This window comes from Gambusia affinis, linkage group LG10 (assembly GCF_019740435.1).
Source record: "Gambusia affinis linkage group LG10, SWU_Gaff_1.0, whole genome shotgun sequence".
Taxonomy (NCBI): Eukaryota; Metazoa; Chordata; class Actinopteri; order Cyprinodontiformes; family Poeciliidae; genus Gambusia; species Gambusia affinis.
This window is the reverse complement of record NC_057877.1, coordinates 1,569,421-1,583,746: the sequence shown is the minus strand read 5'-3', so window position 1 is coordinate 1,583,746 and position 14,326 is coordinate 1,569,421. Positions and strand designations below refer to the sequence as shown.

At 36.6% G+C, this 14,326-nt stretch overlaps 1 long non-coding RNA gene across 1 annotated transcript; it reads right to left on the bottom strand.

Annotated features, from left to right (window-relative positions):
* Window positions 1-10,533, bottom strand: LOC122838475. The gene is made up of 4 exons (XR_006371899.1): window positions 10,447-10,533; window positions 9,194-9,363; window positions 7,467-7,591; window positions 1-505 (listed from the first exon to the last, which is right to left on the bottom strand). It is a non-coding gene; the product is annotated as an uncharacterized LOC122838475 (long non-coding RNA).
* Window positions 10,534-14,326: the final 3,793 nt, after the last annotated feature.

Below are 14,326 nucleotides of genomic sequence, written 5' to 3'. Positions count from 1 at the left end.
TCAAATACTTTTAATTCAGTTTAGCTTATTTATACTGCACAACAAATGTCATCTTGACGCGCGTTACAAAAAGTCACTTCAGTTCAATCTTACATACATTTTAATTGGTCCTAGTTATTAAGCAGCACAGAAAGCTCACTTTTGTTATTCAAAGTGAATAAGACACCGAAACTTTAAAAAGACAATCACTTCCATTGTGTTGTTGACATTACGTATTATGTATGAGCAATCCCTCATACATAATATGGATGTAGCAACAGTGGAGTGAAAATACTCTCCTTTAACAGGAAGAAACCTGAGAAAGGGATTCTTCATCTGCCACCACCAACTGGGGGTTTGAGGAGACAGAGCAAAAGGAACAGAGCAGAGACACAATAGGAAGCTGAAGAACTGACGTAGAAGTGCTTTCTAAGTTAAAAACAAGTAAAAAGTAAACAGCAGGAGAGAGAGAACGTTTTGATATCTCAGCCGATGTCGTCCTCCAGGAAGGAATCAGCTCCAGCTTCTATAGGGAGAAAAATAAAAGATAAAACACAAAGTCAACAGTTGAAATAACAGCACATAGTTCAAATTGGACAGTAGAAGAAGAAAGTAGCAAAGTGAGGAAAAGTGTTCAGTTTGTCCTCCATCAGCCTGAATCTGGAACAGCATAAGTACAGCACTGGCTCAGGATAACCTCATCTCTTAGAATGTCCATATAGCACCTTCCTCCTTTTATCTTTATCTATTTATCATTTTTAGTCTAGCTCATTATTTTTTCAGTAGAAATTTCTGATACATTATTTTTGTAAGATTTAAAGACCAGTCTACTCAGGTAGACTATTTATGGGAAAAAAATCCACCCTAAGGAATCCTTCATGCTGTGAGACAGTAGTGCTCACCGCTTCTCTACCTTGCTGCATTAATGCAGCAGCCATCCTTTTATTTAAACTCATACTTTTTTAATACTGGACAGTGATGTGACAGAAAACATATGGCAAGAGATCAAAGTGTCCAGCATTATTTTTACATGGGAAAATGTTCTCAGTGTTTACCATCTACAGCAGTAAAGTTCAACATGCTCTGCTATTAAAAAACATTATAAATATGACACTGTCACAGAGCACTGCTCTTTATCACCAGGGATGGCACTTTCATGCAAACCACTCATAAACTCTGTCAGAGTATATGTAAACTTTGGACAGTGACTGTGTTGGAGATTTTATATTTACTGCATAATTATACTGCTCATATAAAAAAGTGCAGACAAGAATGATGTGAAACAAAAAAAAATATATGAGGGCAAAACCTTATAGGGTGTGTGTGTGTGTGATTATGTCTGGTAAAAAGTAGTGTGTTACAAAGGCTAAGGGCTAAGGACAAACTTTGTTTTCATTTGTTTATTATTAAGAGGAGGATTATTTTATATGGCGGTTAGTATGGAGGTTTATTTTATATACTCCGATTGTGTGAGGGAGTTGAAGAGAGAAGTTGTATACATTGTCCATATCTGTACATACATGAGAAGGAAATAAATCTCTTCTTATGTACATATAGGATGTATGGATCCATCCTGACTTTATGAGTCACAATATGCTTTTTAAAGTGAGGAGGATTTTAAGTGTGGGTTGGTTAGCTAAGTTCAATCTTACAGTTCAATGTTACATGTGCATTTACTCCACATGTAACAGTAAATGAACAAATTATAAACTAATATGAAGAGGATATGCATGTTACAATGTCATATACTTTGACAACACATGGAATCAAGATAAAATGGAAGGGATTTTCTTGTTTTCAACCCAATATTAAAGTTAGCATGAATAGGGGAAGTATAGAAAAGCAAAATAGCTGTTTTTATGTCGAGGTTGGAGCATGCACTGGTTGAACAAAACTTTCAAAAATAACGGGGACGCACCAGACAGGCTTATGGAAGAAATGGCAGCAGAAGGGATCAATGGAACAAATCCTTAACAGTTGTAAGAAACAGAAAAGAACCAGAGACAGGATGAGAAGAGAGATGAGGAGCTTTGTGTAGAGGAAATCTCACTCTTTACAGAGGTTTGCTTATTAGAGAACTCTTTTGCTTCTTAAAGGAAATGAAATATCTTTTCTGCAGGATATAGGAAATCTGCAAATGGCTTTTTTATTTTTTTGTGTATTTGAGTGTGTACCTCGGCTTGTTTTAGGTGTATCTTGGTCCTCAAAGACAGTGGCAGTAATGGACCATTAAGTTTGTGCCAGCTTCACTTGGAAAAAAAAGAAGTAGTTCATTGACAAATTCTTCTGTTGTTTCTCATCATGCTGCTGGTTTCACAGGGTTCTCATGCTCTATTTGTAAGACTTTGGTTCTTTACTGCCATAGACATACATTCACTCAAGCTATTTTGGACTCAGTTTGTTTCTGAAAGTTCTTTTCATTTAAAACTTGCGGCCTGCCTTTGTTTTAGGCCTCTTTCATGAGAAAAGAAATCAGCAGTGTGGTACAAATAATTCTTTCTTAATGTTTAGTATTCCCCCATGTTATAAATGCACTCAAAATGAAGCTTTTTCAGTGTGAGAATGTGCAACTTGTATGAAGGACGTACCTACTGGAACAAAGAAACTGGTACCAGACCTCATAGTCCCACAATGCACTGCATTAACCCACTTTCAGTTTTAGCAGGAAGAGTTTCACAGTGTGAATATGTGACATCACCTCCCTGCTACCTTGAAGGGAACGTCCTACTTCACTGCGTGGCGCAGAAACATGTTGCTTCTTAAAATTTGCAGTCTGTTACCTGGTGTAACTTCAGGCTATTGCTATTGTTCCCAGTGTCAGTATTCGGTTTCCCTCTGTCTGTGTTGTGGTCAGCACTAGGAAATTGTTGCCCTAAACAAATAATATTATTTACGGTACATACAGTATGTATCAGACTAAAAAAGATATTTTAAAACTGTAAAATACTACAGTATTTTACTAAAGCTATTGCTTCTAGAGCTATATCCGTTTAAGCCACCATGTTCTGAGGGGGAAAATGCTGTTTTGGTATGCAAAAATATAAAATTAGATCCATCAGTGTGGTGACTGATAAAAAATATCCAAACGGTGTTTATTGTTCATTCTGCAAATTATTCAATGAAACATTACTTTCTCAAAATAAAGTTTCATATTTATTTCATTGCCGTCATCTTAATTGTAACTTGACGTGTCCAAACAATAACAAATAAATAAATAAATAAATAAATCCTTAAATCTGCTTTGCATTATGAACTGGTTGTTTGAACATAGGCGTGTTGTCCTAATTCATTTTAGACTGTGATATTACTATATATTATTCTTTGAGTTCATATGTTGGTGTTTCTTTGTGTATTCATTTATTCGTTGAAAAATCATTTGGCCTCATTTCCAAATTCCTCTAAAAGAAACCTGCTTTTTTAATATACGCAGTTCATACTGAACATTGCATCACTTTATTCATTTTATTATTTATTGCATGTTTTTTACTGTTTCGCCTTGTGGGAGTGTATTAGTGTATTAGTAGTTGAGTGTTATTTGCATCATAGTTTTGTTCATTAAAGTAGCTTAACGAAAAATTATTTTTGTTACATTTGCATCTTGGAGAGAAGTTGTGTATGTGTATTTCATGTGTTTTAGTGCTTTTTCCTCTACTTACTGAATGCATAATCAGCTTGGGTTTATTTACAGGTTTAGGAAAAAAAAAAAAAAGTATTCCCCTGGCCAAAATCATTATTGTCTGTCCTTAGCAATATCAATTCATCAATTACTGAATTGTAACGACCAAGCCCACAGGCTGTGGACAACCTGTTTAGCCTCGCTACATCATTTGACTTAGTGAGACAGATATTTTACTTTATCTTCAAATCTTCACTGCTTTTGACCCCAAGCAAAGATCAATTGCTCACTGGAACATTTAATGTTCCACAGTGGACATCTCATATTTAGAGTGTGCTTAAGCAAAGTCGATGCAGCTTTGTCTAGGGCTAAAATGAAAACATTAATCCTGAGGCAGACCTGCATGATGCAGTGGATATTGGTGCAACAAAACAAAAGCACACACTTAATTCTTTTGCAGGTGATCCAGCCTCTTATGTCCCTATAAAGTGTCTCCCACTACAGAATCAAGTAAGTCAAACAAATAAAATAAGCATCAGGGTTGGAAATTGTGAAGCAATGGCCGTCAGTGCTTTGTAATCGAGCTCTTAAGTTGTGAGTCATTACCGTGAAATTCCCTCTTGAGACTTCTTTGTCTATATTTGCACATACTTCTGTTGTTCAAAGGGATTTTTTTCATCACATTTGGTGAAAGAAACTATTTATTCCTTGAAGAGATCTACAACAGCAAGCTTTTGAGCTTCTAAATATATGAAGGTTCAGATTCCTTCGACTGTCAAAGTTACAGGTTGACCCTGATGTTCCAGGCAGTTATTCCTTTTTAAGTCTCCTTTCTAGCTGAAAGGAAAGAAATGACGCTTTTGAACTTGCAACAATATTAAAATCTAGCTGAATTCAAATGTTACAATGCTGAAGAAATGAATACTGCTTTTTTCTGGCTTAACATAGAAATGTCAGGAATGCCCTTTGTAAAATGAAAGACAATAAGATACATCGGCAAAACACAATGAATATCTTTTACCATTTGAAAGACATGAAATAGTATTTCTGCTCTAATAAGAGCTGTTAGTCAGAGCCTGCAATCAGCTGGAACATGATGCATCTCTTCCATTCATATTGTAATATAGGGTTCAGAAGGCTTTATTATGTGGAACTGACTGGTTCATGTTGAGAGATTGACATGGATTAGCTAAATGAAATTTTCTGAAAGGATCTGGAATTTTGCAAAACATTTTTCACCTTTTCTCACATTACTTTAAACTTCAATGTATTATTTTGAGAGTTTGTGACAGAAAACATCCAAGACATCAATCAGTTAGTTTCTTATATCTGCTTAACTTTGCATCGGCGCCATTCTCTAGAGCAGGGGTCTCAGACTCCAGCCCTCGAGGGCTGCAGTCCTGCAACTTTTAGATGTGCCTCTGTTGCACCACCTGAATAGAATAATTAGGTTATTAGGACTCTGGAGAACTGATCTACATAAGGAGGAGGTAATTAAGCCATTTCATTCCAGTGTTTTGTACTTGTGGCACATCTAAAAACTGCAGGACAGCGGCCCTTGAGGACTGGAGTTTGAGACCCCTGCTCAAGAGGAAGCTGGGGGGACATAAGGTTTATTGTCTAGATCTGAATGAGACAAAGATGCACTAAGCTAAAACAAAATGCACAGTGCATAAGTGAAGTCTAAGCTATAAACCAAGCTTAATCCATCTTTACAGTCACTGGAGTACAAAAAACCCTATTTCAAATAAACAACACTCAGCCTGGTGACCCACCATTCTTTTAACGCAAAGCACTTTGCCCAAGTTCAGTTTAAATAAAGTTCTTTACACACACCAAACATTTTTAGAACACATATTTTAGGAGCCCTCATAAAATGTATCAAGGAGAACAACTGGTTCAATCCACATCAAAAGCCCAATCATAGTTTGTGAGGAATAAAACATTGCAGCAAGCTCTAAAGCATCATCAGCATTGTTCCTAACAATCCAGAACCAGGCTTCAGTCTTACAGAAGCACTTGTATTTTTCTTGCTTTAGATCTCTTCCAACATACAAGCAACGCTTCAAGGCACTTGGCCACTTAAAACAATGGATGCTTTTAAAAAAGGTGGTGGTCTGATGCTTTCAAAGTGTGTCTGTCTCAAGAGAAGTAGTCACAGGAGATGATTGCTTATAAAGAGTTGACAAAATAAGCCCCGGAGCTGTCAATCAGTCTGGGCTCCAGCTGTGCATCTTTGCGGCAGACCTGAAGGAGGTGGAAAGTATAAAGAGAAATAGAAAATATATAAATATATTTTTTCTTATCCAGCCAGTTTATTTTATTGACTGTTCTCCTTGAGCCTCCAAAGGCTAGGGGACAGAGAGGTCCCTAGGGAGGTTAAAGAAAGGCCTACATGTAGGCTGGAGAGACAAAGCGCATCAAAAGGAAGAGGAGAGAAGATAGAGAGAGACGAAACATGACAGAGGCAGAGAAGTCATCGCAAGGTGTCTCTGAGCTGTCAATCACAGCAGAAAAGCCGATAAGTTGCTCTGAAGTAAGCTGCAGAGTGAGAAGTGGAATGGAAATGAGGAGCAACTGCTTCCTGCGGCAAACAAACAACCTCTAAATCTTTCAAATGGAGTTACTGAATTGAAACAGACTGATGATACATTTTAGGTCTGTGCAGGGCAGATGAAGAACAGCTAATAGTTAGAAAGATGGAAACAACACAAACTGAGAAAATAAGGAGAACAGAGTATTTCACTTTGACTGTCAAATATACTTTGGGGACATTTTTCTTTCCTTTTTTCAGAATTCTGCAGCCAATTTTTTTTCACAGCAGTCTTAAAGGAGTAAATATATCATTCTGCAATACAGGAAGAGACACCCAATTGGATCGTGATGAAAATAAATGTTTGAATATAAGTTAAGGGGATTTTAGAAGTTTAAGTTAACCTGCAAGATACATCTTATTCATAAAACTATTTCATCCTGCTTTACTTTTGAAGCACTTCAGGAAAAGCAAAACAGCTGACCAAACAACAGAATAGAGAAATCAAGAATAGGTCTATAAAACCTATTCTGTGGTAACTCATAGCTATGAGTTACCACACAGGAGCTACAGAAAATTGAAAGTAACACAAGTACAAACAAAGGGAAAAAGATTAGCACACTGATGATGAACTCACACTGGGTTACAACCACAGAGAAAAGATCAAGAAATGGAGCATCAAGAGATGGAGCCTGCAGCTGCAGCTCTGGGAGTGAAAAGTTCAAAAGTCTCCTCTGGATTTATAAAGTGTTTTTGGGTCAAAGGTCAGCTTATTCAGAGGCACATGCGGCAAGTAAAGGAGAAACAGTTCAGACAAATAAGAATGCGTAAGACGATTATGAGACGTTTAAAATGGGCTTAAAACAGAACAGGGTGGATGATAAACTATTGCTCTCGTTTGCTAATACCACTTTAACGTCTTGGCAGCTAAACTAAAGGTTAATTTCAATCAAATGAAAGTTACAGAAATACAGGCATGATGTGATAAAGTGCATTTTGCAATGAATTGCATGGAATTCATTGCTTAAAATGAATGTCATTTTAATTAATTTTAGTTAAAACCAAATTAAATGTTTGGAAAACAAATTTCATCTGTTTTCCAAAGTGAGATGACTTTTGTTGTGAATTAGTGAAAATTAACTTAGACATTACTTTACATTTCTCTAAACCTTTACAGAATGAACAAAAGAATATAGAAGTTCCAGAAAACAATGATACATCTTTTAGTGACAAGTAGGTGAAGCCTGATGACCCAACGCCAGTGACAGGATGTTAGAACTGTGTATGCATTTGTTAAATCATCCACAGTTTCTTTTAGAGGTTAAATTTTAAACTTACCTCATCCGGCAGTGTGACCCCTTTACAGGATGTGATGTGATGAGGCTAACATGCAGTGTGCTTCAGATGGGAGAACGCTGTTTTTTTGCATCGTCTGTGATCATTTCCTAAACACTGCGTGGCAGCTGGATAAAAACACAACAATCCAACAATCATTTTAGAAAGCCTGCAGAACGTCCCAGCCTGTCTTTAGACTATCATCAGTCGAAATTTTAAGCTGGATTAAAATTTTTAAATACATAAATATAGAATTAATATTTTCTTTGCAACAGGTATTTCAGATAATCAAAAATATTCATCTATGAAAGGATGTTTTCTGAAAACAAAGGCTTTCAGGCCAACCTTAATGTTTGTATATTACATGCAAATTAACTAGTTTAACTGTTAGGTTGTTTTAATTATTTATTTATGTATTTTAAATGTAGTGTTACTGTAAATGCTGCTGTGCAAATTTATACTTCATTCAATAACTGTATTAATCATTGCAGAGTTGTCAGTGAAAAGAAGTATACAACTGGGTGATAATAATCTACTTAAAGATTGATCAGTATGACTTAACATAATAATGGTTCTCCATTATGAGTATATTTTTTTATGAGAAATAATTAAATTGCTTTGCCATTTAGGGGCAGTACACACTCTGTATTGACGTCCATTAGTGTAAAAACCAAGTCGATGCACAATGTTACATCCTGACCTTTATCCTATTCATGGGCCAATATACTGCGCAGGAGATCGGTGGGCAGTAATTATAGGCTTATCGAATGTACTATACACAGGTCATTTAGCTTCTCCATTCTTTGCTTAATTGATTTAAATTCAGAGGGGCATAAAGCATGGCCTCCTTGCTGTCTTTAAGACATCGATTTGGGATCATTGTTAGATGGATTACAGATCAACATATGAAGACTCATTTGAATATTTAGAGATCCAATTAATGAGAAATGTTTGGGTGCCACTGATTGAGTAGGATACTGTGGCACTTTGAAAGAACGCTACTATTTAATCTTGGCCTGTTTAGATAAGGTCCTTGTTAGATCTGTGACGGCCTTTAGTAATACTTTGGAAACAATAAACAATTTGTACCAGGTACGCTAATGAAGGTTTGCACTGATACAGTCTACACAATTCTGGTTGGAAAATGTGACTGACGGCATATCAGTATGCATAATATACATCATACTGTCAGATTATGTAATTACCAAAAATGCTAACAACATTATGATGTAATGTCTTGGAAACAAATAAGTTGGATGAGGTCAGAGGATGGAAAGCAGAAAAGAAGTACTTTGATATGGAAGATGGAAAAGTTGTATTCTGCTGAGGAAGAAGCTCTCCTAGGGAGCCTAATCTAATGAGGCCCTCCAGCAGGGGATCGGCCCCTGGGTGCTGACAGACACCGTGAGGAATGGGAACATGTTCAGTGTCTGCTTGACACATAATTAAAATTGAAATGCTCATTGAAGGGACACTCAGCTTTACATCGTCACTTAAAGTTCAAGTTTTGCTGTCGAGAGTCCCTGAGCTAATATCTTACAAGTTTATGTTTGATTATTTGCATCTAATTGTTTTTTTCTCAATTTTAGAAATACATTTATTTGTATTAGACATTCTTTAGGTATCTGTTTTATTGGTTAAACTCAATCCTTCATTCTGTTCTTCACAAAATTGTTTAAATTCAGCAACACTGGTAGGTTTCACACATGAACAGCACGTTTATGTCTCACAACGTCTCAGTTAGGCTCCTCCCACTCCTTCATTTTTCTCCTGTTGAGTCAAAGCTGATCATCTCCTAGTGCATAGCGAAGTCCTCATGCCTTAATCTCATGGTCTCACATTGTCCTTCAGGATTTCCTGCCGACCAGAAGAATTTGTCACAGCATACATCTTCCAGGTTCTAAAGACACAAAGCAAATCATTTGATAATTACCTTCACCTTAATTGAATCAGGCTGTTTTAGTCTATCAAAATACATTAATTGATGTCAAATATTAAAATGTCACAAAATATATTGAAAAATCACAGTATGTACAGGAAAATGTAACCAATAAACTCCTGTTTTTACAGCTGCTACTGTAAAAACAACAATCATTTTAGAAAGCCTGCAGAACGTCCCAGCCTGTCTTTAGACTGTCATCAGTCGAAATTTTAACGTGGTCTGTTGCCACGTTAAAACCATAAACTTTAAAGCTGCAGTATGTGACTCATAAAAAATCTGTTTTTTACAAATTTGTTAAAACTGTCATATTGTAACAGTTTATGAGACAGATGATCTGTGAAAAAATCCATCTCCTCCACCTCCCTCCTGAGTGACTACTGTACTGCTGTCTGAAGAAAACAACCAAACTCCAACCAAAAACAACCAATCAGGACCAGGAGGAAAATCAACCTTGCATGACTGACACCCCTAAGACCTGCCTCCTGACTCTGATTGGTGATTGGTTGTTTCTAATTAGCCGTGGGTGAAGGTAGAGGAGCTGGATTTTTTTAACCATTTGTCAGTCTCCTACCATACAATATAGTGACAGTTTCAACAGATATGTAAATAAATAAATAAATACTGTAAATAAATTATATATATATATATATATATATATATATATATATATATATATATATATATATATATATATATATATATATATATATATATATATATATATATATATATATATATATATATATATATATATATATATATATATATATATATATATATATATATACATAGCCTCAGTGTAGTTCACTGAGAACCAGCCAATACACAGTTCTGTATGACTGTGGAAGAAAATTTACATTTTTTTGAAAATTCTGTAGAAAATCTGACGTGCTGTGTGCATATTGTACATACTAAGCTTTATTTATTGTGAATTCTATGATAAAGCTGATAACTTTATGGTAATCTATTCAAAAAGAAGTGGCAATAATTGAATGAACCAATTTTTGCAACACGGTATACAGACAAAACTTCAGGTCGTACCTAAAGTAAAGCCAAACTTCAAATGACCTCAGTAGGTCCTTCTTGTTGCCTGCAGACCTGAAAAAAATGAAGATTTTGTGAGAAAAGCACATAATGTTTCTATTTCCTATGTTTGAGAATAAAAATATTTAGAGGAGTTCTGCAAAGTGTCACAGATAGTCAAAAAGTGCTATTGTTTTGTTATATTAAAAACATGAAGGTTAATGTTGTTAATGAAAAGCAGACAGAATTTTATAAATATTTGTTTTCACCTGAACTGCCAGAATGCAGTGTTGTTAGTGCTGCACAAACCTGAAGAACCTTTGACTTCAATTAGTTTCCATCACTAATCATGATGAACAACACACAATGAAATCAAACAGAAATGATCCCAAAAGGAATATGTAGTTTGTAAAAACTATACATTTTGTCTGCACTTTAAAAAAGATTTTAGAAGGCACAGAAAGAGAAGCATAGCACATTCTACACACTCCTCAACCTATTTGAGGGTTTAGCACAGAGAAATAAGAGAAGCACACATGCACGTTTCAAATAAGCCTAGAGTCATGTTAAGATATAAATCCAACATGCAGACTTGCCAGAGAAAACTCATGCAGCGACGACTAGCACCAACAGCCGGCAGATAGCATTCATTCTTCTAGTGGTACCCCTGCTGCATCACAGCCTCCACAGGGGCCTGGTGGGCTCCTCCTCTTAATTTAGCACTTCAGAGATTTTTAAGGACTTTCTGAGTGTGTATTTTCGTCTTTATACATTGACTTGTTCTTGCAGCTCGTTGATAGCAACACAATCAACTATATCAGAAGTGCCGAAAAGTGGCTTGGAAATAAAAAACAAACAAAAAATATAAAGTTATTTTGACAAAATGGCATTTAAATGTCAAATGCCTTCTTTCTGGTCCGCACTCCATTTCTGTGCAGTCATCTGAGACAGAGCCTGACAAGAGGACTTCTTTCTAAATAGTTTATTGGTAGCTTTGATATTATCAACTGTATCATTGCATTAAATGCAAATTCAAAAATACTTTATTGATCTCTAGGAAAAATTAAGTGTTGTTGTAACTCTTATTAATTCAAATTCTTGAAAGAGTTATTGTAGATGGTGATGGCTGTTGGCAATAAAGATCTCCTGTAGTGGCCATATTACAGGGAATGTGAAGAAGCCTCTGACTGAAGACACTTTGTTTTTCTAAAGGCCCCCTCAAACTCGGGTGTACTGTGCGCATTCCATGAACTTTGCGAACTGTCCGGAGATGGTTGGGTCTTCATACTTGAGCGTACTGATCACCTATAATTCTCTCGTGACAAATTCTTTTATTTTACACAATCCTAATGAGAACTAGCAATTTTGACAAACTATTTGGGTAATTAGCTCTGCTTCTTCTCCATCTGGGAAGCCTTAACTCATTTCTCAGTGCGGGACAGAGAATAGCATTCATACGTCAATACATCCGGCAAAGACAGTGAACCTCTGCCCGGAGCAGCAGGAGGCTGCGATGCTTTAGCTGTAATCAGGGATCCATTCAATAAGCTTTGCTTATTATGTTCCAAAAGCACAATTGTGATCGGTGTAATAATTTGTGCAGCAATCAAAAATGAGCACATACCCGATCATCCTTTCCTTGCCTTTGTTCAAGCAAAAAAAAAAAAAAAAAAAGTCTGACTAAAGTTATGGACCTCTGCTCTGCTGCTGATAGAGAAGTCTGGGATGATGTCTTGTTTTTTTGTTCTTATAATTCTGCATAATTTATCATGTCAATATTTGTGTGAATATATAAATGTTAAGCATTTTTGCTTAGGTATCTATCACGTCCCCGTGACAACTTTATGTTGACTGTCAACTTTGAAACATGAACTCATAAAAACCCTTATTCTCAAACTTATCAGCCCGGTGTCACATAAAAAACAGTTCGATGGGAACGCTGTTTCCACCGGATAGTTTAATGCCCCAACAGATGACGGCAGAAGAGATAATGCTCTCAACAAAAGATTGAAAGATCTCCAACATCTTGCTGAAAACCTAGAAGGATCTTAGCTCCTTCAACAAGTCCAGTCTGCTCTGTCTCTTCTTATAGATGCTTCACTGTAGCATTGCCACTCTTTTTTTAAGTTCCTCTTTCCTCTTTCTTTTTGGCAAGCTAGCTAATTGAACCTGCTCCCCTTCTTCCGCTCTTTTCCTTTCCAGATTGGGAGGAGCCCAATATACCACCCCTGATGGTTTAGTATGCAAACCATCAGGCTGACCCAGTCTGACGTTTCACTGCAAAATCATCTGAGCATTTCTGCAGATGACAAAAGTCAGACTTGAACTGGAAGTTTGAAGTGTACAGAGTGAAATGTAATTCACAGGGTTTTATTTTAGCAATATTAGAAATATTAAGTTTGACTGCATGGAATCCTCATCTTGAAGTCACTTCAGATCAAATATTCTCTCCAATACATAAAAATTAATTATTAAAAATGTATCTTGTAGGAAGTATATGCAGCTTTAAGGTTTCTCAGCACTTTAATGTTATAACTAAAATTTGGTCAACTGTTACCTTTCCTTAAAAAGCACTGGACAAACAACAAAAAAGAAAACAATGGAACTCAAAGTGCAAACAGTGTAACATCAATCACTGAGGGAAAAATGACATACACCCAAATATAGTTAGTTAATCACACAAAGTAAGCATGTTGTTTAACCTAAAATGCTAACTCCATTGAAGTTGGTAAATGTATGAAAGGTTCTGTAAAAAATGCATCCACATTTTTGGTGATTCATTTATCATTTCATTAAAGATGTTATGATTCTTGTTCTTGTCATGCACCGTTGTTACGACCCAGCTCAGCCAGGGGGAAGGGGAAGTAACATTAAAGAAACCTAGATGTTAAGGTTTATCAGTTTGGGATTTATTGTTTGGGTTTAACAAAATAAAAAGGTAGAAAAAAAAAACCCCTACAATCAAAAGTTAACATGTGATAACCAAAAACAAAACACTGAATAAAACAAGGTCCACAAAACAACCAGAACCAAAGATCTTAACCAAACAAAACAGGACCAAAACCTAAGGTTAACAAACAACAAAACTCTAGTAGGCTACTATAAGCTTACATACAAAGTTCCCCACAGGGACTATCACAGGTAACAAAGATTTACAAAAGTTCACACAAAGACAATGCACTATACCACAGTCAAACACCCAGCAAAGTGGCAAGCTGTCTCAGTAAAGAATCAGCCGTGCCTTCTCCCAGGAAGTCTTGGGTTTAAAAAGGGAGGCCTCATTAAGGATTGGTGGAGCTGATAATTGGTGAGCCAATCAGCTCTGCTGTAGACCTCAGGGAGTGGCACAGGAGGATTAGGGCTGCAGCCAGTTCCCAGTAGAGTTAATTTCATTAGAAAACAGCAGATATGCAGAAAAGAAAGAGACAAAAGAAACATACAAGGCCACCGGCCGTAACAACCGTCTGCTTTTTTCTTCCCTCATGTTTTCATACCACATCTCTAATCAGCCTTATTCCATTCACCGGAGCTGTGCCTGATTACCCTGCCCTGCTTTCACCTGTACCCTGGTCTACTGAAACCTGTCTCAGGCTCTGTTGCTCTGCCAGGTTATCGACTGCATTTTGCCAGTAGAAATGTCACAACTCGCGTGTGTGTGTGACCCTGGATTACTCGCTCATTGCTTTGGCCATAATGGATTCTGCTTCTTCAGCCTGATTCCTTGAGCCCTGCATCATCATCGTCCTGGTAAGAATATTGACCTTTACCTTCTTGTGTTTGATGTTTTACCATCAAGCAGCGATGCTGGGTTGTGGTTTGAATTGAGGTCTAAGGAATCACCGAGCCACTTTTTTCACTTCCGATACCTGTGGTTTAGTATCAGCTGATTCTGATCCAA